The 25,348-nt window shown below is 39.5% G+C and overlaps 1 protein-coding gene across 2 annotated transcripts in view; it reads left to right on the top strand.

The window, feature by feature from the left end:
- The first annotated feature begins 344 nt into the window (after positions 1-344).
- Positions 345-25,348, top strand: part of LOC140463550 (heparan sulfate glucosamine 3-O-sulfotransferase 1-like) — a 142,834-nt gene continuing 117,830 nt past the window's right edge. Inside the window, exon 1 of one of the 2 annotated variants that reach the window (XM_072557692.1) lies at positions 345-649. The gene's annotated coding sequence lies outside the window, so the exon portion shown is untranslated. Of the gene's footprint in view, positions 650-1,160; positions 1,261-25,348 lie in introns of those variants that run through there. The other variant, XM_072557693.1, reaches the window with a different exon arrangement.

Raw genomic sequence — 25,348 nt, 5'->3', positions numbered from 1 at the left:
TGAATCTATATTTTATAGTAGAACATGCACAGACAGATCTTCAAGTATTCTTTAAGAAAGAATCATACATTGAGTCTTTTGATACCTATTCCTGTCTGGGAGAGCTTGAACCAATTAATTGTTAACAGCAAGACAGAGTAATAATATGTTGCTGAAAGGTACCAGGATAACAATGAGTAACCAACACCATAAAAATAACTGGCCAGCAGGTTCTCACACAGACACCAGTGTTTGAATCAGTGTTGTCACCTGACAAAACTCCTCCCAGTGCATAATGTGAAGCGGAGCCTGTGCTCGTGGTTCCTTTGCCAGGGTTTTATTAGCTTGCTGTTCGTGAAGTGACAAGCATTCCACCTCGGAAGCAGGCAGAGAAATGCAAGCCGCATTTAGCTCACAGAGCTGGGCAGCTTAACTGAGTTCCACTTCAAAATGTATCTCTTGCTGGATCACTGTACAGTCATTGGAAATGATTAATTGATAATGAAGTGTTTGATGTTCATGCTTTTATTTGGAAGAGACAGTGCCACAAACTGCTACTTGCAGTGAAAGTGAATGGCATTAAAGCTGAGGAGTGCACTACACCTGAATCCTTTAGAATTTGTGGGGTGCTGAAGGACCAATTGCTTCATACCTAATTGCTCACTTCAAGGTAAAAATACAAAACACTATCATATCTTCTAACTAAGAATGTAGCATTAGAATGGAACTGAAAATTCTGTTACTGAAAAAGAATAAACTCAGTTATTTTCAGTTAATATCTGAAGGTACTATATATGCTCCTTTTGTGTTGCACTATTGTATCAAAGTATCATCCATTTTTTTTAAATGCAAGTTTTAATAGTGTGTCTGTGTGCTTTTAAAATAATATGTATGTGTTGCATAAATGGATTAAATATAAACTGAAAAATGGGCAGTATTTAAACATAAATGGAATTTAATATTGAATAATCCGTGATGTTAATGGTTACTGAAGGTGTCTACACAAGGCTTTTGTTTCACAAGTTTTTGTTGAAGACAGGCAGGATTCTAAAAGTAGATTTTAATCTTGTTGTCCATAATGGACATTAATGTGTTAATAAAACAGGATAGAAATTCGTCTTGGGCGGTAACAAAAGGTGGGTAGTATGGGATTGGCTGCCTGTTCCATTCAGTGCCTGGTATTTAATTCTATAGCAGTCAATGGAACTGAATAACAGACAATTGACCCAATACCACCTGTTTAACATTATGATCGAGATGAATTTCTACCCTATACTTTTGGTAAGCTTTATATATCTATCTGTAAGCCAGGTATTTCATGAAAACGTTGGGAGTTGAATGAAAACTGAGGTATTATATCTGGGAAATTAGCTATAAATAGCTTGCGCCAACAGACAAGCAAGTATTAATATAATTAGTATGTGATTTTTCATCAACTTTATAACTGAGCCATTCTGATAAGTAGTTTGTTATTCAAAGGAGAATTAAAGACACTGGAAGTGGTTCAAGTGTTTTTTTTCCTGGAACATTGCATGAGAGAAAAACAATTTTTTTTCGTTTAGTCATTTAAAAATGTGTAAGATATCAAGTCTCAGGGATTTAACTAGCTGCTACTTTATGACTAGAAACCAGCCTTGAGTTGATGTAAATTGCATTATCAGGTCCTCTGCTTCTGTGTGTAGCTTCATTTGACAGAATGTGAAGTTGAAAGATTCAAAATTTGACATGTGCAATGGAGAATGAATCAAGTGCAAGAAAGGCCATTATTTTCATACTCTGCTGCTCTGAGTGAACTGCTCCGACTTTCTATGATGAAGGAATCAAAATTAAAGTTAAATATCTTGATTAAATATAATATGCCTTTTCAGCAGGTGCTGAAAACAGACTGTGACCTGATTAATGCCCTGTGAGATAATGTATTCTGTCAGTGACCTCATGAAAGTTACAGCGAACATTTTTGGACCCCAGCCGTCAATTCATTCATGCTGTGTCTGTATCTGGCAAGCTCTTTCAATTTGTGACTGAGAGTAACTCGAGGAATCCTTTGTTATATTCTTTAAGGAACATAATATTCCATTAATGAAGCAGGTGCATTGAAGCAAACAGGCAACAGCTCCTAAAGCAGGAAGAGGAAACAAGTTTTAATTTTAGTCCTTTGAGAACTGTCAGCAATAGTTCCTAGTAGCAATTATTTAATTGAAAAACCTGGGCACGGTGTTGAACTGTTAATTTATTTGATGTAATCCCTTGATTTTTTTGAATTTTTTTACAATTAGTAATTCTATAAGTTTCTGAACACAACATCAAATGAACTCAATTCCACAAATTTACCTTTAAATATGTTGTAGCATGTTCAAAATACAGACTTTATTACATGTCTGTAACATTGCTACCTATTAACTTATAAGTTACTGTGCTGGAGGGTAAACATGCACATATACAAAGATATAGCAGAAGATTTTACACTTTGGAAAGTGCTGAAGTAAGTGCTTTTAGAGCCGTTAATAAATGTCTCAGAAAAATTCTGAAGCTTTATTGTCCCAATGTTGTAGCCTTATATACTTTAAACTCTCCTCGAGGTCATGTCAAGTTTATAGATAACATCAATGATAACATCAAGTTAAAGGAAGCAATTAATTCAACATCAGAAATTAAAAGCTGTGAATACATAAAATCTTGAAATTGAATAAAGGTATGCATGTAAATGATTTGCACATTGAAAAAAAAACTTGAGTGATATACATGTTATTTGAATGATGTAGAACTAAGAATGAGATTGAAAGCTTATTCTGGGGTGTTATTTGATTTGGTATTTACATTGTCAAGCTATTTTGGAGCATCAATTAATAAAATGGACAGAATGCTGAGCTATAACTAAAATAGGAATGGATACATTATAGCTAGTCATATTGAAACTGTACAATGCTTTGGTCAGTGTTGTGTCTTGTATTGGTCACCTAAAAGCAAGAGCAATATACTAGCCCTAGGATGGAGAAGAAGCATGAGTTTAGTAAAATGATTGATTTATGTTGATAGGCTGGGCAAACTGACATTCTTTAGCTTTGAAACATAGAAACTGAGAAAAATCACACTCAGGTAAGTATTGCGTCCCTAACCAGTAAAGGAAAGCTCATCTTTCTTGAAGGTGAGATTACGATTGTAGGGCACAGGTTCAAACTGGTGAAAGGAAAGTTTGAGATTGATGTCTGGAAGAATTCCTCCATAGAATCTATAATCAACAATTGGAAAGCATTTCCAGGCAGAGAATTGGAACCATTCAAGTGTTGAAACGGTGTACTGTGATTTTAACTCTCTAAATGAAAGAGCCAGCATGGATGAATAGTCTTTCTCATCTGTATTAATCTTATGAACATTCATGAAATTGACTGAACTTAAACATCATACACCTCCTCCACACATATTTTTAGTGAAAACTGTCTTAACTCAATTTATGGTTTCGAATTAAATGACCCACCTGACACTTGGAGCTGATTTTCAATTTGCACTAGTGGATTTCAATGGTGTCGCTGAAGAATGCATATAACTCAACTCTGCCTAATGCAGTTGATGGCCAATGCTTAGAGCACCATCAGAAACAGCAAGAGGCTGAGACGCTGAAATTATTTTTAGGTTTACTGTTCAGTAACCCTGACGATGCATGATAGAATTGCTCCCTGTGACATTACCTGTATAAAGAAATAAAAAACCTGTGTGGAGTAAACTTGGGGTTAACTGCATGATGAGTTTGCATATTACCCTCCTGCCTGTTCCAACTTGTCTGTAATTGTACCGTAAGGTAGGCCACCCTTGACCCAAACAGGGCCTTTTAAGCGGCAATTAAAGACCAATTAATGATCTTTTTCCCCATCCAATCTGAATTTCCAATTTTCTACCTATTGCTAGGAGACTTTCAGTAATGGGGGAATCCTCGAATATTATCATGATCAGGTATTAAGTAGAATGAAGGAGTGTTCCCCATCCTAAAAGCTTCCTTTCTATAACCAGGTCTGTCTTCCACGGGTTCTTACTACCCACACTCTCAGCCCTTTCCCCCTGGAGTCACCAGTAACTCCCTACTACATCCTGCCCCTCCTCAACATGGTACCACAGTCATGTATCTGGTCTTGGATGATGAGATGTAGAATCTAAGGACTTCTTGTCATCTCAGCCTTGGTCACTGCACTACTGGAAGTACGAGATGCTGTCCAGATTGACTAATACTTTCTGAGTGAAGGGTGGAAGTGCCATCTTCAGTGATTGTTCCAGGAGGCATTAAATGATTGCAGAGCAATCAGTATTGGTGGCAGTGCATTTCCAGTTGACTTCAAGTCTCAGGGTGGAAAATTAAAAAGATTCTGCCCCTTTGCCTGACAGAAAGCAGATAACTGTGGATTAAAAGGCAAATGATGGACTTACTTCACAGCTCCACCAATAATTTCCTAGGGCCTTTCTATGGGTGGACAAGACAACAACCTGAATGAGGTGGCAGTCTCGTTAATCTCTACAATTCACTGCCTGCCTGGTATGCAGGACTTCCGGTCCCATTTAAACTGCTCTCGATTAAAGTTTTAATCGACGGTGCTTCACTGAGTAAAACCTGGTGCAAAATCAGGTGAGACCTGGAAAAGTAGTTGTTGAAATTACTTACCAGGAGGATCACTGGGATACACAAGAACAATGTGAGTGATAGCTGCCTTCAGATTTCCAATTGCCCATGAATATGATCTCCAACCTGTTATCCATCCCTTGGCCAAATCCGACTTTCCAAGCTTAGTTCATATCCATTTAGTTCATGCAATTCAAATGCTTATCCAAGTGTCTTTTCAAGTACTTTTGTGATTGTCTATCTGTTGTTCTCTCTCACGCTCTCAAATTCTGGATTCCCCGTTTTTTATTCAATTGTAACTTTCAGGTGAGCAGTAGACATGCCTATATCTGACAGGTCTCTTTTGGTTGTAGAATGTTGCCTGATATTTTTAAGTGTTAATGGGTACAGGCTATGAGTTAATTTGACAATTTTTATCAGGAATTGAGCAGCCCAATGAATGGAGTCTAATAGTGTAGTAAAAACTAATCAGAAAACAACCAAGTAAATTTTAAAGCACAAATTTTACATGTGCAGTGAATAACTCTGCTGACTTTACCGTCAACTCTGCAGAAGGTGAAGATTGTACTGCCTGGTACTCATTCATGTCAGGTGTGTAGGACAAAATCTGGAAGGAAGTAGAAGAGTGTAGGCCTGGATGTGATGTATTCTGATGTGGAAGGGAAGAGATCAGGTACAGAAGGATCAAAAAATGTCTGAGGTTTGAGGACTTCCTAATATTAAAACATCGAAACATTCAAAAACAAGTGAGACAGTGAATGGAGGGCTGGATGTTCCACTGCAGAAATTGTAGATCCGTTGCTATTGCTACATGGTATTTATATGTCCTGCGTTGGATAATCCCTTTGACAATTGTTTTGGACCAAAATGAGAGACAAGGAATTGGCAGCAAACTTTACTCCTCTCCTGATCTGTTATTTGATTTTATTGAAGTCAAGAGGACAGGCTGATTTGATATTAGCCATTTTACATTATCTCACAAAGTCAAAATAATTTGTGCTATAAAATCAGTTTTGTGACTTTGATTCGTTGTTGTTGATTCTCCTGTATTTATTATGTTACAAATTTATCTTTAAGATAGATGGTGAAAAGACTAAGGTAACCCAGATAGCTGCTGAAACTGTATGAGGGATGATTTGCTGTTGTACACATGGAATTTATTTTTTCAATGCCTTGAAAAAATGTTTAATTTTTCTTGATTAGCTTAGATTTCTTACGCTCTAAAAACCATGTTTTGTAGCCAACAGATTTTTGAATGTGTAGGAAATGTGCCAGATGCAAAACTTCCATTTACACAGATTTTAAATGTGTGAGTCCAAGAAGTCATTTCCTCTATCTTCATATCAGCTTCCTGCATCACCAAGTGTAGTCAAAAGTGAAAAAGATGGTGTGATTTTCTTGCACCAAAATACTGTGTCCTGTGAATTTGCTTTGCATGTACTAAATGCATGAGGTCATGCAATGTAGCAGTGAGAAGTATATCATTTTAATAAAATGGGAGCAGACGAAAGGTTTTGAATCACTGTTGTATCTCATTGTGACACATTGATGAAAGCATGCAGACACCAAACTGGATGCCTGTCATCATGGTAACTAGCTCCACATGACTTCTTAGGATCTGGTTCAGCTTGTTCAGCACACAAAGACAAAATTAACTGATTAATTTTGCACTTCATTGGAATAAACGTTTGACGTTCTCCTGCAATTCCACAACTATCCTATTAATTATTGATCCAACATACTGATCAATGTGAGCTGAAAACAATCATTTATCGGTATTCTTTTAACCCACACTTCTTTCAAGAAAAGAACGGGAATATAGGGAACATGGAATTAAAAATCCAAGTTGCTGTGGTCAGATACTCTTCAAATTGTAAATGATAGTGCATTAGATTTAAATGATGCATCACAAAATTACAGGGTTTGCGTTGTGTGGCTTTTAAGGTTTCTTTAATAGAACCAAATCAACATTGGATTAGATTGTGCTTGCAAAGGAAGAATATACAATGATACAAAGAAAAGGCAACAAAATGTGATAATAATGGATTGCTTCTTTTGATGCATTAACATTTGTACAAAGTGTGCATTTAACTTGCAGTGATGGAGTAAACAGGTGGTACCAGATTCTTCATTGGTCATGCATGTTGTCCGACCTTTCTTTCTCCTTACTTCATAATTCCTGTAAATCAATTTAATATTGAAAGAGTCTGTTCTTTGGAGTGGGACTCTCCACCTTCAACATAAAATCATAACTACTGCAACTGTCACTGATGCCAAAACAAAGATGCGATATTTCTCAATAATAGTGACTGTAACTTTTCCCACATAAAACATGATTGAAATGCTGCAGATGTGGATATGTATCTGGGAGGAATTAGATAATCTGGAGTCTTTAGTCCAAGGCCACACAATGCAGAGTTAGCTCATATAATGATAAGTCGGAGTGAGGGTGAAAACTAATATATTCTTCCCAGTGCCCTTTAATAGGTGGTGAATCATGCACCAAGATTCTAAACTCATTAGGTATTGTACTTTATGTCTTCCACATCAGCTTAACCACAGCATCGCTATCAAATTATTTCAATTTCTAAATAATGCACTGGTCACAATGCACATGACAGTCATAACCTTAAAGTATCAATGTACTCCCCTCTAAAACAATCAACTTCATAAAGCGTATTCACATATTCTCAGAGAAGAAATTAAAACCCTGCATAAAACAAATGAAAATATCGTTCCATTCAGCCAGTTAAAAAGTTAATACAATGAAATACATTTGCGAGCTTTTCAAACTTATGTTGAAAAGGGAATTGCCATCCTAAACATTGTTAAGAAATGCAAGTATTAAAATTACTTCTAGATTTTAAGTTCCTTCCTTTCTACATGCACGTTAGTTCTAAACAAAAAGTAGAGATCCCAGATAAGATCATCTTGGGACCTCGCTGGGAGATCTTACTGTGATTGTACATTATTTAAAATAACTTATAAACAGGGTGATTCAGCAATTTTGCCATTTCAGCTATGTATGCTAATGAATCCTTCCTGTTGTCTGAGTAACTAACATCGAGTAGTCAGTTCCCTTGATGATCTATTAAAAATAGATCAAGAGCAACTAACTAAGAAAAACGGTGCAATGATGTTAAGTCAATAATAACTCTTTTGGAATTTTCTCTTCAGTTAATAATGGTTTATCTTCTATAAAAACTAGTTAAGAAAAATGGTTAAGTCTGAATTGTTTATCACACTTTGCCAATTATTTAATAAGATTGTGCATACTAAACTATGATTTTTAAATGTCTAATTGTTTTTAGTTTGCAAAACTTTCATTTGATCTAAAGTTTCTCTCTTGGTCTCCCAGAGCCATGCACTGACATGCTAAGCAAAAGACTTTTTTTCCACTGTGCATCTGCTAATTACATCTGTATTCAGTTGGCTTCAGTGACACCTTTCAGCGTTTCCTCTTGTGGTTACATTTGGTACCTTTTTATATTCATACAGTTGAGATCAGCAGCTCTGACTCCATGGTACCACTCTTTGGGATTACAGAATTCAGTCATTTTATAATTATTATTTCAGTGGGACTTGCCTACAGCAAGATCAGATGTTTGCACGTTTATTTTGTGCAGACATTTGCATAGAAGATTTTATTGTGTAAAAAGAAAGTCACTGATATAATCAAATTCTTCTCAATTTCTTATACAATATACATGAGAAGCTTATTTTAGTTCTTATATTGTATTGTAATACCTACAACTGCAAAAGGCAAATCTAATTATAAGTAATATACTATATTATATGAATGCTTTGTGAAAGCATTCTCTTCATCTTTTATGAAGAGTTGGATTCATTGATTTTCCTTGTTCCTAAAATTTGTTCAGTGTTGTCATAGGTTTTCATTGATTCAGTCAAGTTTGCCATCTATGGTGATACGAAAAACACTGTCTAATCCACGTGGAAGCATAGAACATTTACAACACAATAGAAGGCCATTCGGTCCATCATGTTGGTGCCAAAACAGTGGTTCATGTCGTGTTACTCCCCTTCCTTATTCTCATAGTACTGCAATTTATTTTTTCATTTCAGAAAGTTGAAATGAAAGTCAAAATTGACTCAACCTCCAACATACTGCCAGACGAGGCATTCTAGACAGTAATCACTAGCTCTGTGAAGCAGCTTAACCTCATGTCTCCATTGTTTTGTTTGCTAATTACCTTACATCTGTGCCCTTTGGTTCATGATCTGTGCACTAATGGTAACAGTTTCTCCCTCTCTATTCTGTCCACATCCCTATGATTCTGAATAACACCATCAAATTTCCTCTTCACCTTCTCTTCTCCAAAGAAAACAATCTCAATTTCTCCAATCTATCAACAAAGCTGAAGTTCCTCATTCATAGAAGCCTTCTCATGAATCTTGTTTTCATCCTGTCTATGTCTTCACATGCTTCCGATGATATTGTGCCCTGAAATGGATGTAATACCCCATAAGAGGCTGAACTAGTGTTTTATAGATGATTAACATAACTTGCATGCTCTTGTATGCTGTGCTTTTCGTGAATAAACCTAGGATGCCACATGCTTTACTAACTACAGTCTCAAACTGTCCTTCCAGCTTCAATAATGCATGCATAATTACAATGACTGCAGATGCTGGAAATCAGATTCTGGATTAGTGGTGCTGGAAGAGCACAGCAGTTCAGGCAGCATCCAAGTAGCTTCAAAATCGATGTTTCGGGCAAAAGCCCTTCATCAGGAATAAAGGCAGTGAGCCTGAAGCGTGGAGAGATAAGCTAGAGGAGGGTGGGGTGGGGAGAAAGTAGCACAGAGTACAATGGGTGAGTGGGGGAGGGGATGAAGGTGATAGGTCAAGGAGGAGAGGACAGAACGCCCCTGGTGCTCACCTTCCACCCTACCAACCTTCGCATAAACCAAATCATCCGCCGACATTTCCGCCACCTCCAAACAGACCCCACCACCAGGGATATATTTCCCTCCCCACCCCTTTCCGCCTTCCGCAAAGACCGTTCCCTCTGCGACTACCTGGTCAGGTCCACGCCCCCAAACAACCCACCCTCCAATCCTGGCACTTTCCCCTGCCACCGCAGGAACTGTAAAACCTGCGCCCACACCTCCTCCCTCACCTCTATCCAAGGCCCTAAAGGAGCCTTCCACATCCATCAAAGTTTTACTTGCACATCCACTAATATCATTTATTGTATCCGTTGCTCCCGATGCGGTCTCCTCTACATTGGGGAGACTGGGCGCCTCCTAGCAGAGCGCTTTAGGGAACATCTCCGGGACACCTGCACCAATCAACCACACCGTCCCGTGGCCCAACATTTCAAATTCCCCTCCCACTCTGCTGAGGACATGAAGGTCCTGGGCATCTTTCACCGCCGCTCCCTCACCACCAGATGCCTGGAGGAAGAACGCCTCATCTTCCGCCTCGGAACACTTCAACCCCAGAGCATCAATGTGGACTTCAACAGTTTCCTCATTTCCCCTTCCCCCACCTCACCCTAGTTCAAAGCTTCCAGCTCAGTAACTGTCCCCATAAATTGTCCGGACTTGTCCTACCTGCCTATCTTCTTTTCCACCTATCCACTCCACCCTCTCCTCCTTGACCTATCACCTTCATCCCCTCCCCCACTCACCCATTGTACTCTATGCTACTTTCTCCCCACCCCCACCCTCCTCTAGCTTATCTCTCCACGCTTCAGGCTCACTGCCTTTATTCCTGATGAAGGGCTTTTGCCCGAAACGTCGATTTCGAAGCTACTTGGATGCTGCCTGAACTGCTGTGCTCTTCCAGCACCACTAATCCAGAACATGCATAATTACACCCAAGTCTCTCTGTTTCCTGCTTTCTTTGGAATTTATCTTTGTATCATATCATCTTTGTGCATTCTTCCTACCTAAAGGAATCACTTCACACTTCTCTTTGTTAAATTTCACCTGATAGTGCTTAGCCCATGCCACCACATGCTTATACCCTTTTGAAGTCCTGCACTGTGCTCCCCATGTTTCACAATATTTCCAAGTTTCATCTCATCCACAAATCTTGAAACTGTGCCTTGTACACTGAGGAACTTTGCTATAGGTTACACAGATTACCACCAGTCTTTGATTCACATCGCTTAGCCAAATTTCATATCAATGTGCTACGGTCTGTTTTATTAACTAACTTTGCCTTTCAAATGATATTTGATAAAGTGGCATGAGAAATGTACATCACATCAGCAGCACTTCTCTTATCAACCATATTTGTTACATCATCAAAAAACTCAAGTGAGTTAGTTAATGTTGGCTTGCCTTAATTAACTCACATTTGCTCAAATTTTGTACGAAGTTATCTTTTCTAAAAATGTTTCCCCAGTGATGTCAAACAGATTGAGAGTTTTATTTGTTCCACTTTCTGATGCAAATCCTTTCTTGGATGAAGTAGAATTGAAAGTTAATGTGGTAACTTGCAATACTACTTGTGCTTTTATCTTCTGTGTGGTCCTCGAAAAGTACAGCTGGTCAGGTAGCATTTGAGGAGCAGAAGAGTCAATGTTTCGAGCATAGGAATGATTCCTGATGAAGAGCTTATGCTCCAAACGTCGACTCTCCTGGTCCTTGGGTGCTGCCTGACTGGCTGTGCTTTTCCAGCAACATACTCTTCGACTCTGATCTCCAGCATCAGAGTCCTCACTTTCTTCTTTTACCTTCTGGTTTGGTATAATGTATTGGGGAAAGAAGTGAATATCATTAAAAACATTTGATGTAATTAAATAAAGAATATGCATGAGGTGTTAGGATTGCTAAATGCGAGTGGTGTAATGTTGTTAGCACAGCAAGAAAAGTTAGAATGTGGCCAGATCTTTAGCAGTAGCTTTACACTAATGATGTAGTCTCCTTTTATTTAAAACTTATGGTGCTTATTACAGCCTATGGATCAGTTAGCTCAGTTAGCTGAATGGTTGGTTTGCAATGCAGAGTACTGCCAATAGTTCAATTCCCATTCTGGCTGAGGTAACAATGAAAGACTCTCCTTCTCAACTTCTCCCCTTGCCTGAGGCATGGTGAGCCCCAGGTTAGTCTGCCAGCAGTCATACCTCTGCAATGAGTGAGTAACCCTTTGTCTGCCAGAGCTCTGGTGACCATACTGTTACTTATTGTGGCAATTTAAAAGCTATTTCAAGGCTTGGGTAAAGCTATTATCGATTTCATTCAAGGATATCAAAGTATACCAGGTTTTTCTGCAAAACAATCAGCATGACAATTTATAGTTATACAGTAAAACGATTTACAAGGACATTATCGGGACAGAAGGGTTTGAGTTATAAGAAGAGGTTGGATAAGCTGGGGCTTTTTTCACAGGATAGTAGAAGGTTGAGGTATGACCTTACAGAGGTATATAAAATCATGAGGAGCATAGGTAAGGTGAACAGCAAAGGTCTTTTCCCTAGAGTTGGGGAGTTCAAAACTAGAAAGCATAAATTTAAGATGAGAAGAGAAAGATTTAAAAGGGACCTGAGGGGCAACTTTTTCACACAGAGGGTGGTTCATAAATGAAATGAACTGCCAGAGGAAGTGGTAGGTGCAGGTACAGTTCCATCATTTAAAAGGCATTTAGACAGATACATGAATATGAAACGTTTAGAAGGATATGGACCAAATGCAGGTAAATGGGACTAGTTTAGTTTGGGAAACTTCAGGTCAGGATTGGCATGGATGAGTTGGAATGTAAAATCTGTTTCTGTCCTGTGTGACTGTGACTCTATGATTCTTTCTGATACTAACTATCTTAGCATTTATACCACATGCCCATATCAATAAACAGGACTGTAGGTGTCCCTTTCATTGTTATCACTGACTCTACATTCCTCTGCTGTCTGCTCCTTATCACTTCAAGTGTATTACACATCTTTGTGAAGGTTGTTAAGTTTCAACAGCCTCCATTCTTCACTAGGTTCCCATAGAATTACCTACATATGCCACCATGCTTACAGAATTGACTACATTTGCCATGCCTGGAAAAAGTGCTCTTAGCTACATTTGTATATTCTAAAGCTATTAATGTGCATCTAAATTGTCCCACTTCATACTGCTTCAGAATCCTTGAGCTTCAAGAATTCATCCTTTCCAGTTGTGTGAATGTCTCAAAGGATCAATTTGAAATTCTTCTCTGCCATTTAGTCAAGGAAAGCTCCAGCCACAGAAAAATTATTTCAGGGCTTCTTCCAGAGTGCTTTTAATATGCTGTGAAATTGTCTATACTGGAGTTAAAGCTGTCAGAATCCAATTCATTAGATTGGCAAGGTGTCAGTCATGCAAAGGACTGAGCTAATGTCTTGCTAATTACTAGCCAAATATTCCTATTATCTTTTTTATAGAAAACTGTAGATATAAAATAAAGGATGTAGTGTCAAAAGAAAGTGCTATCAAATTATGTAGATCATTGCATATAGAACAGATTTTATCAATAATCACAGACTCACAATCCAGAAAAGGTCAGACAAGAAGAACAAAAATACATTTTTTTATCATTGTAATGATAAACGTATTATATTTTACAGATACAACTAATATTCATAGTCTTTCCTGAGGATAGTGGTTTAATGAATGGGAAAAGGTAGAAATAAATAAATATTCCTTTTTACGTTGGTACTTGTATGTCAAAAACAGCGACTTATGTATTCTAATCCAATTTTCCAACACTTTGCCCATAGTCTTTTAACTTTGGCATTGTAAATACTTTGTAAATGTTATGGGGTTTCTGTCGTTGCCACTTTCACAGGCAGTGAGTGTCAGATTCTCATAATCCACTGGATAACATATTTTTCCTCAGATTCCCTCGAAAGCATCTGTTCCTTATCTTAAATTTATGCTCCATGATCATTGTTCCCTCCACCAAAGGGAAAGTTCCTTCCTGTCTATGCCCCTTCATAATTTTATACATCTCAATCATATACCCTGTCCAATCTTTGCTCCAAGGAAAACCATCCCAATCTGTCCAATGTCCCTTCATAATCAAAACTGTCCAAAACAGGCAACATCCTGATAAATCTCCTCTGCACCTTGCCCAGTACAATTACTATACTCTGAAGATGTGGATTCCAGGGCTGTACGAATTAATGGATCAAGATGACTAGTCGTGTCCCACAGGGATCTGTGCTGGTACCTCAATTATTCACAATTTTCATTAATGTCTTGAATAATGGCATAAAAAGCCAAATATCCAAATTTTCTGACAACACAAAATTGGGCAATGTTGTAGACAGTGTTGATGACAGCATAAAATTACATTGATTAGGTGAATGGGCAAAGCTATGGAAGATGAATTATAATATAAGAAATCGTGAGATTATCTATTTCAGACTGGAAAAGGATAAAACAATGTTTTTTTTAAAAGGCACAAGAGTTAAATAAAAATGGATGTCCAATGAGATTTGGGGGTTCAGGTGAATAACTCTTTAAAATGTCACATATAAGTACAAAATATGGTCAAGAAGGCTAATGGAATACTGGCTTTCATATCTAAAGGATGGAGTATAGGGATTCAGGCATTATGCTGCAGTTCTGCAAAAACCCAGGTTACACACGACTTGGAATACCATCAGGAAATTTGGGAGCCACATCTTTGGAACAATGTTTAAGCCCTGGAAGAAGCTCATTAGAAGTTTCCAAGGATGACACCTGGACTTCAGGTGTTAATTTATGAGGAGACATTAAACAAGTTAGGTCTTAGAATTTAGACGATTAAGGGGTGATCTAATCAATGTCTTTAGGATATTAACAAGGAAAGACAGGATAGATAAAGATAAACTATTTCCACTTGAAGATTCTAGAACCTGGAGGCATAGTCTAAGAATTAAGGCCAGGCCATTCAGGAGAGATGTCAGAAAGCACTTCCACATGCAAAGAGCAGTGCAGGTTTGGAACTCTCTTCCTTAAGTGGGTCAATGATAATTCAACTGTTAAATTTAAGTCTGAGGTTGACAACTTTTCAATAATTAAGGGTATCAAAGGATATGGGCCCAAGACAGGCATATGTAGTCTTGCCACAGATCAGCCACGATCTTATTGAATGGCGGAACAGGTTTAAGGGGTCAAATGGCCTACTTCTCATGTTCCAGAATTCTAGCTGTGGCCTCACCAATGTTTAGACAGTTCCAGCTTAACCACCCTGCTCTTAATCTCTATGCTTCAGCTAATTAAGGTAAGTATCCCATATGCCAGTTTATCAATTTGCCCTACTACCTTAATGGGCAGTGTTCATGTGCACCTAGCTCCCTCTGATCCTCCAGGGTCCTTGCCTTGTTTGACCTGCCCTAGTGCATCACCTTGTATTTATCTAGATTTAATTCTATTTACAACTGATCAGCTCATCTACATTGTCCTGTAATCTAAGGCTATCCTTCTCAGTTTTTACCATCCCATCAATTTTGTACCATTCATGACTTGACTGATCAACCCTCCTACATTCAAGTTCTAAATCATTTATAAATACCACAGAGAACATGGAGCCAATACTGATCACTTCAGAACCCCTCTGTACACAGGCTTCCAGACACACAAAAACCCTCAGCCTTCTGCCCCTCAGCTAATGAGAACCGCCTCTCTGTCTTATTTAACTTAAGTAAATTATTAAATTAATTTCTTTAAGAAATACTTAACTTGTTTAAGTATATCACAGTGCTTCTCTGTGACTTCTATACACATACAAAGAACACAGATTACCACTGTGGTCGTTAATGGGTCCTACACTTTCCTGAGTTATCCTTTTACTTTATGGTTTGGATTGATAAAGATTTGTGTCCACCAATAAGTTGTCTGTTAGCAGCGTGGTAACAATGGAATAACCAGGAAATCTGAATGTAAATTTCTGAAGAGATCTCATTACTACATACCAATAATCAAAGGAATTTTGCCACGACTTACAGATGCAAAAGTCTTCACTAACCTGTACGTGAAGGATGGTTACTGGCAAGTGAAGCTGAATGAAAGCAATTGCTTTCAACCTACATTCTGGACACCACTTGGGAGATGCAGAAGGTGGCATGCATGCTATTTGTCATTTCCATGGCTCTAGAGGAGCATCGATGCAGACAATGTGAAACAGTTAGTGATCCACCTGAATTGAATGATCAGCTGGTTTGTGGATATGGTCACTTAGTAGTGTAGAACTTGACCATTGAATAAAGACACATTTTGTTGAAGCCTTTTCTTCTTGCACTCTTGATTGAAATATGCAAATACAGGTTTCTTTTGGAAACTAACAAAAATGTTTGTAAGATACATAAAGACATTATTGCTGATGATGATCAAAATCTAGTGGGACAGCTAGACAGCTCACCAGATGAACCTGAAGGGAACTAGAAAAAGTTGCAACTAATGATGCCTGATACCAAGCCCGTAGGTTATGCATCGATAGCAAAATGTCTTCACCCAGAACCTGAAAGGTTGAGAGCTACGGCACTGATGCAGCACTCGACAAATGTAAAAAACAGCCATTGAACTTGTCAATCACTTAGCAAATTTTTATGCAATTTGTTGTTGGAACATTACCATTAGGCAAACTCATTACCAAGGATATGCAGTAGCACTGAGGAACAGAACAAGACATAACATTCCCTAAATCAAGCAACTAACGATTACAATGCCAATGCTGAAATGTTGCAACAAAAATGATTAAATCACCCAGCCCTAGGATGCCAATGAGGTGCACCTGACAAAACCTGCAACTGCAACAAGGATAACTAGTTGGTTGCATTTGCATCCAAGTCATTAATGTAAGTAGAATTAGACCACACAGACAATGAAAGATAATTGGGTCATTGTCTTTGCATGTGATCATTTTCTTCACTACCAACTTAGAGTCATAGAGTCATAGAGATGTACAGCATGGAAACAGACCCTTCGGTCCAACCCGTCCATACCGACCAGATATCCCAACCCAATCTAGTCCCACCTGCCAGCACCTGGCCCATATCCCTCCAAACCCTTCCTATTCATATACCCATCCAAATGCCTCTTAAATGTTGCAATTGTACCAGCCTCCACCACTTCCTCTGGCAGCTCATTCCATACAAACACCACCCTCTGCATGAAAACGTAGCCCCGTAGGTCTCTTTTATATCTTTCCCCTCTCACCCTAAACCTATACCTTCTAGGTCCTGGACTCCCCAACCCCAGGGAAAAGACTTTGCCTATTTATCCTATCCATGCCCCTCATAATTTTGTAAACCTCTATAAGGTCACCCCTCAGCCTCCGACGTTCCAGGAAAAACAGCCCCAGCCTGTTCAGCCTCTCCCTGTAACTCAGATCCTCCAACCCTGGCAACATCCTTATAAATCTTTTCTGAACCTTTCAAGTTTCACAACATCTTTCTGATAGGAAGGAGACCAGAATTGCACGCAATATTCCAACAGTGGCCTAACTAATGTCCTGTACAGCCGCAACATGACCTCCTAACTCCTGTACTCAATACTCTGACCAATAAAGGAAAGCAGACCAAACGCTTTCTTCACTATTCTATCTACCTGCAACTCCACTTTCAAGGAGCTATGAACCTGCACTCCAAGGTCTCTTTGTCAGCAACACTCCCTAGCACCTTACCATTAAGTGTATAAGTCCTGCTAAGATTTGCTTTCCCAAAATGCAGTACCTCACATTTATCTGAATTAAACTCCATCTGCCACTTCTCAGCCCATTGGCCCATCTGGTCAAGATCCTGTTGTAATCTGAGGTAACCCTCTTCGCTGTCCACTACACTTCCAATTTTGGTTTCATCTGCAAACTTACTAACTGTACCTCTTATGCTCGCATCCAAATCATTTATGTAAATGACAAAAGGTAGAAGGCCCAGCACCGATCCTTGTGGCACTCCATTGGTCACAGGCCTACAGTCTGAAATACTTGTAAGAGACAAAGTGATAGCTAAGCCTGACCGCAAGATAATTCAATTCAAATACTTTTTCTTAAGACTCTATCATCTGCTTCAACCATCTCCATAGAAAGTTATGCCAATTATATATACCATGTGAATGTGGCATGTAAGCAGAGTAAACAAATATATATTGTTGAGAATATGCATTGCTGTCAAGTGCAGCACTCCCTATGAAGGCAGGAGAGGATGCAGCAATAGAGTGAAATCTTCCATACAACTTGAAGCAGCAGATTGATATTCTCTGGTAATTTTTAACCCAGCAGAGACATTGAGTCTAACAGACAAGCGCATTGCTCAAATCAAGCAAACAACTTTTCAAGTATTGCAGAAGTGGTGGCACAATGGTTAACATTGCTGCCTCACAGCGTCAGGGACCTGGGTTCAATTCCAGCCTTGGATGAATGTGTGGATTTTGCATATTCTCCCTATGTCTGCATGGAGTTTCCTCTGGGTGCTCTGGTTTCCTCCTGCAATGCAAAGATGCACAGGTTAAGCAAATTGGCCATGCTAAATTGCCCATAGTATTCAGGGATGTGTAGATTAAGTGCATTAGTCAGGGGTAAGTGTAGAGTAATAAGGTGGGGGAATGGTGCTGAGTGGGTTACTCTTCAGAGAGTCGGTGTGGACTTGTTGGGCCAAAGGGCCTGTTTTCACACTTTTGGGATTCTATAAAAGAATAGCTTGAAAGCAACAAGGACAGTCCTGTAGTCACAGGGATGTACTGGACACAGAGATGAATTGACAGCTCAAGATGGGACAGTGTGCAAAGGAAGTAGAGCCACTAAACCTAAAGAGTTAAGAGGAGAGATGCTGAAGCACATTGATGCAAGCAGCCAATGAATTGACTCAAATCTGAGGAAGTCATGAACAGTGTTCCACTGGCTAAACATGAACAATAAAATCAAGGAAAACATCAGGCAAGTCAATGCTTGGAAGAATAGAAAGCTAAGCAAGATGGAGAGTAGCTGTGATGACACGAGTCATCCCAGACAGACTGGTAAAAGCTTTTGATTGTCACAGGAACCAATTATTTTATCATGGTAGATCACTATTCTGACTGAGGGGAAGTAGACCAGATAGCTTCAATAACTAGTGGTGAGATAGCAGCATGCCTAAAAGCACACTTCAGTTGTGATGGTGTTCCAGGCCCTCAAGGGACATTGGCCCACTCAGATTTAACTGGTTCATAAAGGATTGGAAAATTCAACACCACGCATCATTTTATCATGATCCTCAGTCAAAGGGAAGAAATGAGGTGGCAATGAAAATTGTCAAAGAAATCATAAAGAAGTCAAAAAATTCCAGCACAGACATATGCAATGCATTTCTTGAATGGAGAAACACACTTACTAAAGGCTTTGAAAGTGGTCTAGTATAAAGACTAATAAGAGTATCAAAAAGGTATTGGAGTCAGAAGTACAAACAAGCATGGATGACAAAAATCAACATCAAATGGCAGAATGCCAACTTCCATTTTAGCATGACTGCCAAATCATTGCCAGAGCTAAGCATTGGAGAGTCAGTCATGATACATTTTCATCAAGAGTCAGCCAAAGTGGCAATTTGGTACCTGCATGGACCAGTTGTCACCTTGATCATGCTCAGTGGAAGTGAACAATTAGATATACTATTACAACTGCAGACTCTTTTGCACAACCAGCGAAGCTGTTCCTCACCTACCAATAGCTGATCAGGATGATACAAACCTTTGCACAGATCAATAATTAGTTCCAAAGGTCAAAGGCACCTATCAATAAAAATGAAACAACAGGTACCACAACAACACAACATGGGAACAACACTGATCAAAGAATGAATATCACTGAGATGAATATCCAGTGATAACATACACGTAGATCACTATGGGATCACCATGCTTTATGCACATTATGTTTAAATCATGTGAGAAACTGACGATAACAAAATGTTAACGTATTAGAACAGCGATGTAAACAGTGGCTACCTTCGGTAAATCACAATGTGAATGATGCAAGTAATATTTTGCATGGAAAGGGGGAATGTTTAGGTTAGAGATGCCATAGAGAACTAATGTACCTCCTGGTTTACAGTAATCGTATGACCTCTACCATGAGGCACTCACTAGAGCCATCCATCTTATAGCCAGTTCAATGAAGACACAGTACAAGATGCAGTGTTGTACTGCAAACTAGTGACAAACCACATGTGCACAAAAATAAATTGATAAAGTGAGGGCTCAGTGTTTCCATGCCTTGGATCGTCCAATTCAGATATAGCAAGAGATGTTGGAAAACAAAAAATTGAATCTATTTTATTGGAAATTCAATAGATAAATATAGATATAAAATTGAAATGCTCCATGCTAAATCCTGATGTGCTCAGGTTTTCATTTAAACAGCACACTCGACTGTCTTGTAGGGTTGGGAAAGCAATCAAGCCAACCTGTGTTTGATCACTGGTCAGTGACAATGCTAGCAGTGCATTCATTTGCTGAAGAAAGTGTCTACTCTGTTCCATATGATGACTGTCAAAATTTGAAAATCAAGATTAGCCTTGTGTGTGATGTACTGTGTATAAATGAAAGTCATTGTATCGGCAAAAATTTACAAGAGAAGGATTCAAAAGAAAGTATCAAAGCCATGACAGGCTTGAGATCACTGAGTTATGATAAGTGCTCATAAAAGCTCATTGTGAAATAGAATGGATGTAATCCAAGTTTTTAAGTTAATGAAGGAAATTGCTACTGGAGAACTCATGCAAAACCAGGTCAGAAAGACACAGCTAAACAAAGAAATTGTAGGCCAAATTTTAAGGCTGATATAAACAGGGCTGGTACTTTTTCATTTGAGGTACTTTTTAGTTTGAAATACTTTTTGTAGAAATTCTGGTCCTTCATAGAAAATATTAATATAATGTCAGACAGAAATTTGTTAATAATATCTAGAACAATTTCTAAAAGTTCTAGAGCAAAAGTTTAGACTAGCTTCTAAAGGGCGGCACAGTGGCTTGGTGGTTAGCACCGCTGCCTCATGGTGCCAGGGACCTGGGTTTGATTCCTGCCTCAGGCGACTGTTTGTATGGAGTTTGCACATCCTCCCCATGTCTGCATGGGTTTCTTCTGGGTGTTCTGGTTTCCCCCCACAATCTAAAGATGTGTAGGTCAGGTGAATTGGTCATGCTAAATTGCCCATATTTACTCCATTCGTCAGGGGTAAACATACGGTAGAGGAATGGGGCTGGGTGGGTTACTCTTCAGAGTGTTGGTGTGGACTTGCTGGGCCAAATGGCCTGTGTCCATACTGTAGGGAATCTAATCTAATCTAACTTCCTTACTCGCATGCTCAAGCCAGAAAACCTCCTTGTCACCTTTCTATCTGCCCTAGGTAATCAGAGAATGGAAAAATCCCCAAGAATCCAGAAGAACCTCTGAGAAACAATGAATACTAATTCCAAGCCAATTTCTGGAAGGCAGGCTGCTATTATTGGATTTCTGGTTCTGTGGTGAAATTTCCCAGAACTGGGTGGCTTCACAGAATATCTGGGATCAATCTGAATTATATTTTGCTAAGAACCATCTGGAATATTCCTCATTCCTGCAATTGTGTGGCATGCAAGGAAAACTGAAAAGACTTTTTTTTAAAAAGCATGAAATTCCATGGATTGATATTTCTGTTTATAAAATGAAGTAGTGGTTTGAACAAAGTACTCCCCAGGCTTTCCCATCCCCTTAACTTCTTCACACTTCGACTTACTGAATTATGGAATATACTACCAATTAGTACAGTGACCATTGACTATGGGAGTGTAATGTGGAACTGGATGAATTTTCAGTGCAACAAAGAGTAAAGATAGGGGCTGTAACATTAGCTTGGAAGTAAGTAGGATGTTTTGAGACCTGGAAAACAGGTTTCCCTTGCATCTAACTGAACTTAATGGCATGACTTGCTTTATATTTTTGACTGTGTTTTCCGGCCATAACCAGATGGGTTGAGGAGCTGACTATTGAGAGAACAGGTCTATAATACCAGTCCATAGCTGTGGAATCGAGGGGAAAGTGGGATCAAATGTCTTGTTGGAGATCATGGAGGGTCAGTAATGGGGGAGATTGGAAGGATCTTTGGAAGGAGAAGACCAGGGCAATCAGAAAGGGGTAAATTGGAAATGTTTCAGAAATTGAAAGTGTGAGGGAAAGACTAGTAATGTCTCAAGGTGGGGTTGGAAAGGGGAAGGAGAGATGGCAGATTATTGGAAGAGCCAGTGCTGGATGAAATTGGAATGGATGTGTCCAATCAAAGCAAATTGATAAAATAGGCAAATTGAATTCAAGAGTGAATTGAAAAGGGGATAAATAGCCCTTGGATCCAGCGATTCTTGCCTCTGTTTGTTTGCCAGGTTAAATTTACAAAGGCGGTAAATTCTGAGCCTCATTGAGTCTCAGTAAACAAACATCTTCCTGAGAACAAGTTGGTTTCCCATCATATCCCTACCTGGCCTCTATTCAAATCTAAAGTGGCCATCTGGGAGGCAGGCTGTGTTTATTCTTTTTATCTACCAGAGTAACCAAAACCTACGCATTTGGGTAGGTTAAACTCCACCCTCTCCCCAACCTACATTGGATGGAAAATAGTCTGATCAGATGCTGAGAGAGTACTTGGATGAGAAAGCAAGCTGTGCATGTTTAGTGGTCTTTTTCACTCCCATTCTGACCTCTAATATTTGTGTTAGCATTCTCTGTTTTTCTCTTTGTGATAACTGTTGCCAAAGGTATCAGCATGCATCCCTTCAGTACCCTGGTAAATACTTTATGAAGCTTTCATTATGTGCTGGTTTTATACAGCCTGGCTATAGGGAAACAAATCCAACTTGTGGTTTTTATGAAAAATTGCTGAACACTGACCACCAAATGGGAAAATGCTGTAGTCAAGTCTTTTTTTTTCTGTAAACTCCCTCAATATCTCACATCAGCTTCAGCTTAGACTGAGCATTAAATGAACCATGGGCAAGAATTTTATGTTCCCCAGTTGAAGAGTTTACAGGTTAAAGGGGGAAGCATAAAACTCCTTCAATAGCATTCTCTTTCTTCCCAGAAAATGCCTATCCTGACTTCTTCACAATTTTAGATATTATTAATCAACCTGTGCAGAAATGTTATGACACTCCTCGGGAGCAAGTGGCACTTGAACCCAAGCATTTTAGTCCAGAAGTAAGGACACTACCACTGCACCACAAGAGACCCTGTTAGATGCTGCATACACCTCTTGAGCAGGTGGGACTTGAATTTGGGCCTCCTGACTCCAATGTTGGTTGGCCCCTTCTTCCCAACTCAATTGCATCAACTGAGACCATTAAATAACCAATTAATGTCACCCAAAGGGCCACTTCCTGCCCAGCTCCAATTATCAGGTTGGTGAGAAGTTTCAGGGACAGGAGGAAGCTTGAAAAGCATTATGTTCAGGTTTCAGGGGAAAAATGTCAGAGTGAGGGCACATCCATCAAAAGCCTCTTTTCTGTCGGGGTGCCTCCTCCACAAGGTATGGTTCCTGAGGGCATTTGCTTCCCTCTGAGCTCTCTCATGCCCACCTGGATCTCCAGGATCTGGACTCTGAGGACTACATACAGACTTGGAGGGCAAAAGTCCCATCTAATAACTCTAGAGCAGTAGGAATCATGCTGCTGACTCTTTGGTGGCTTGGAACAAAAACATTGCCATTTTAAAAATCCTGATTGTAAAGTTCTGGTTATGAACAGTTTCAAATCTTATTGATTATTTCTGAAGACTTGCAGGGGATGGGACCACATTGTCTGAAGCTAGATGCTAAAATAAGCAAAACACTGACTCAATTTCCATTTGGTTGCAGTTTACTGTTTTCACCACAGAGTGGTAAAATGCTGAGAAGTCCATGGAACAATTAGGAACTATTTGCATATAGTGATTTATATATATGACCATTATCTTCATATATTGACATATATGCTTCAGGTAAAAATAGCATAGTTATGCAATACTTTACTGTCATTTATTTGTTATCTATTTTCATGTAGCCTTTTAATACATAGAGTCATAGAGATGTACAGCGTGGAAACAGACTCTTCGGTCCAACCCGTCCATGCCGACCAGATATCCCAACCTAATCTAGACCCACCTGCCAGCACCCAGCCCATTTCCCTCCAAACCCTTCCTATTCATATACCCATCCAAATGCCTCCTAAATATTGCAATTGTAACAGCCTCCACCACATCCTCTGGCAGCTCATTCCATACACGTACCACTGTCTGTGTGAAAACATTGCCCCGTAGGTCTCTTTTGTATCTTTTCCCTCTGCCCTAAACCTATGCCCTCTAGTTCTGCACTCCCTGACCCCAGAGAAAAGACTTTGCCTATTTACCCTCTCCATGCCCCTCATAATTTTGTAAACCTCTATAAGGTCACCCATCAACCTCCGATGCTCCAGGGAAAACATCCCCAGCCTGTCCAGCCTCTCCCTGTAGCTCAAATCCTCCAACCCTGGCAACATCCTTGTAAATCTTTTCTGAACCCTTTCAAGTTTCACAACATCTTTCTGATAGGAAGGAGACCAGAATTGCACGCAATATTCCAACAGTGGCCTAACCAATGTTTTGTACAGCTGCAACATAACCTCCCAACTCCTGTACTCAATACTCTGACCAATAAAGGAAAGCATACCAAACACCTTCTTCACTATCCTATCTACCTGCGATTCCACTTTCAAGGAGCTATGAACCTGCACTCCAAGATCTCTTTGTTTAGCAACACTCTCTAGGACCTTATCATTAAGTGTATAAGTCCTGCTAAGATTTGCGTTCCCAAAATGCAACATTTATCTGAATTAAACTCCATCTGCCACTTCTCAGCCCATTGGCCCATCTGGTCAAGATCCTGTTGTAATCTGAGGTAACCCTCTTCACTGTCCACTACACCTCCAATTTTGGTGTCAGCTGCAAACTTGCTAACTGTGTACCTCCTATGCTTGCATCCAAATCATTTGTGTAAATGACAAAAAGTAGAGGACCCAGCACCGATCCTTGTGGCACTCAACTAGTCACAGGCCTACAGTCTGAAAAACAACCCTCCACCATCACCCTCTGTCTTCTACCTTTGAGCCAGTTAAGATCATTTTGTTGTTGCGTATTTACACTGCTAGCCCTGTGGCTCAGAAAATTGATAGTCAATACCCCCTTCATCTTTTTAAATCTGCACCAGCCCTCTTACCACTGTGTTTAAAGACAATCCATACCATTGCTCTTGATATAGCTTGGGCTCTCTGGATTGCTATTCACTATAAGATGGTTTTGCTGCTGCTACTCGGGCTGAAAGTAACATTCACGCCAACAAATTCTAGGTGGTGGCCATCTCAAACAAGAGAGCATCTAATCACTGTCCCTTCATATTCAATGGCATTACCATTGATCAAAAACTCAACTGGACTAGCAATATAAACACAGTGGCTACAATAACAGCTTAGAGGCATGAATACTGCATCAAGTAACTCCCTTGTGACTCCCCAAATCCTGTCCATCATCTATAAAGCACAAGTCAGGAGTGTGATGAAATACTCCCACTTCCCTGGATGGACACAGCTCTAACAACACTCAAGGAGCTTGATGCTATTCAGGACAAATCAGCCCGCTTGAATGGGGCCACGCCCACCAACATCCATTCCCTCCAACACCAATGCTCAGTAGGATTAATGTTTACCATTTACAAGATGCCTGCCAAAAATTCACCAAAGCTTCTTAGACAGAATCTTCCTGACCTATGACCACTTCCATCTAGAAGGACAAAGGCAATAGATACATGGGAACACCACCACCCTTCCAAGCCATTTAC

The sequence above is a fragment of the Chiloscyllium punctatum genome, chromosome 38 (assembly GCF_047496795.1).
Source record: "Chiloscyllium punctatum isolate Juve2018m chromosome 38, sChiPun1.3, whole genome shotgun sequence".
In the NCBI taxonomy this organism is placed as follows: Eukaryota; Metazoa; Chordata; class Chondrichthyes; order Orectolobiformes; family Hemiscylliidae; genus Chiloscyllium; species Chiloscyllium punctatum.
This window is presented reverse-complemented; position numbering and strand designations above follow the sequence as displayed.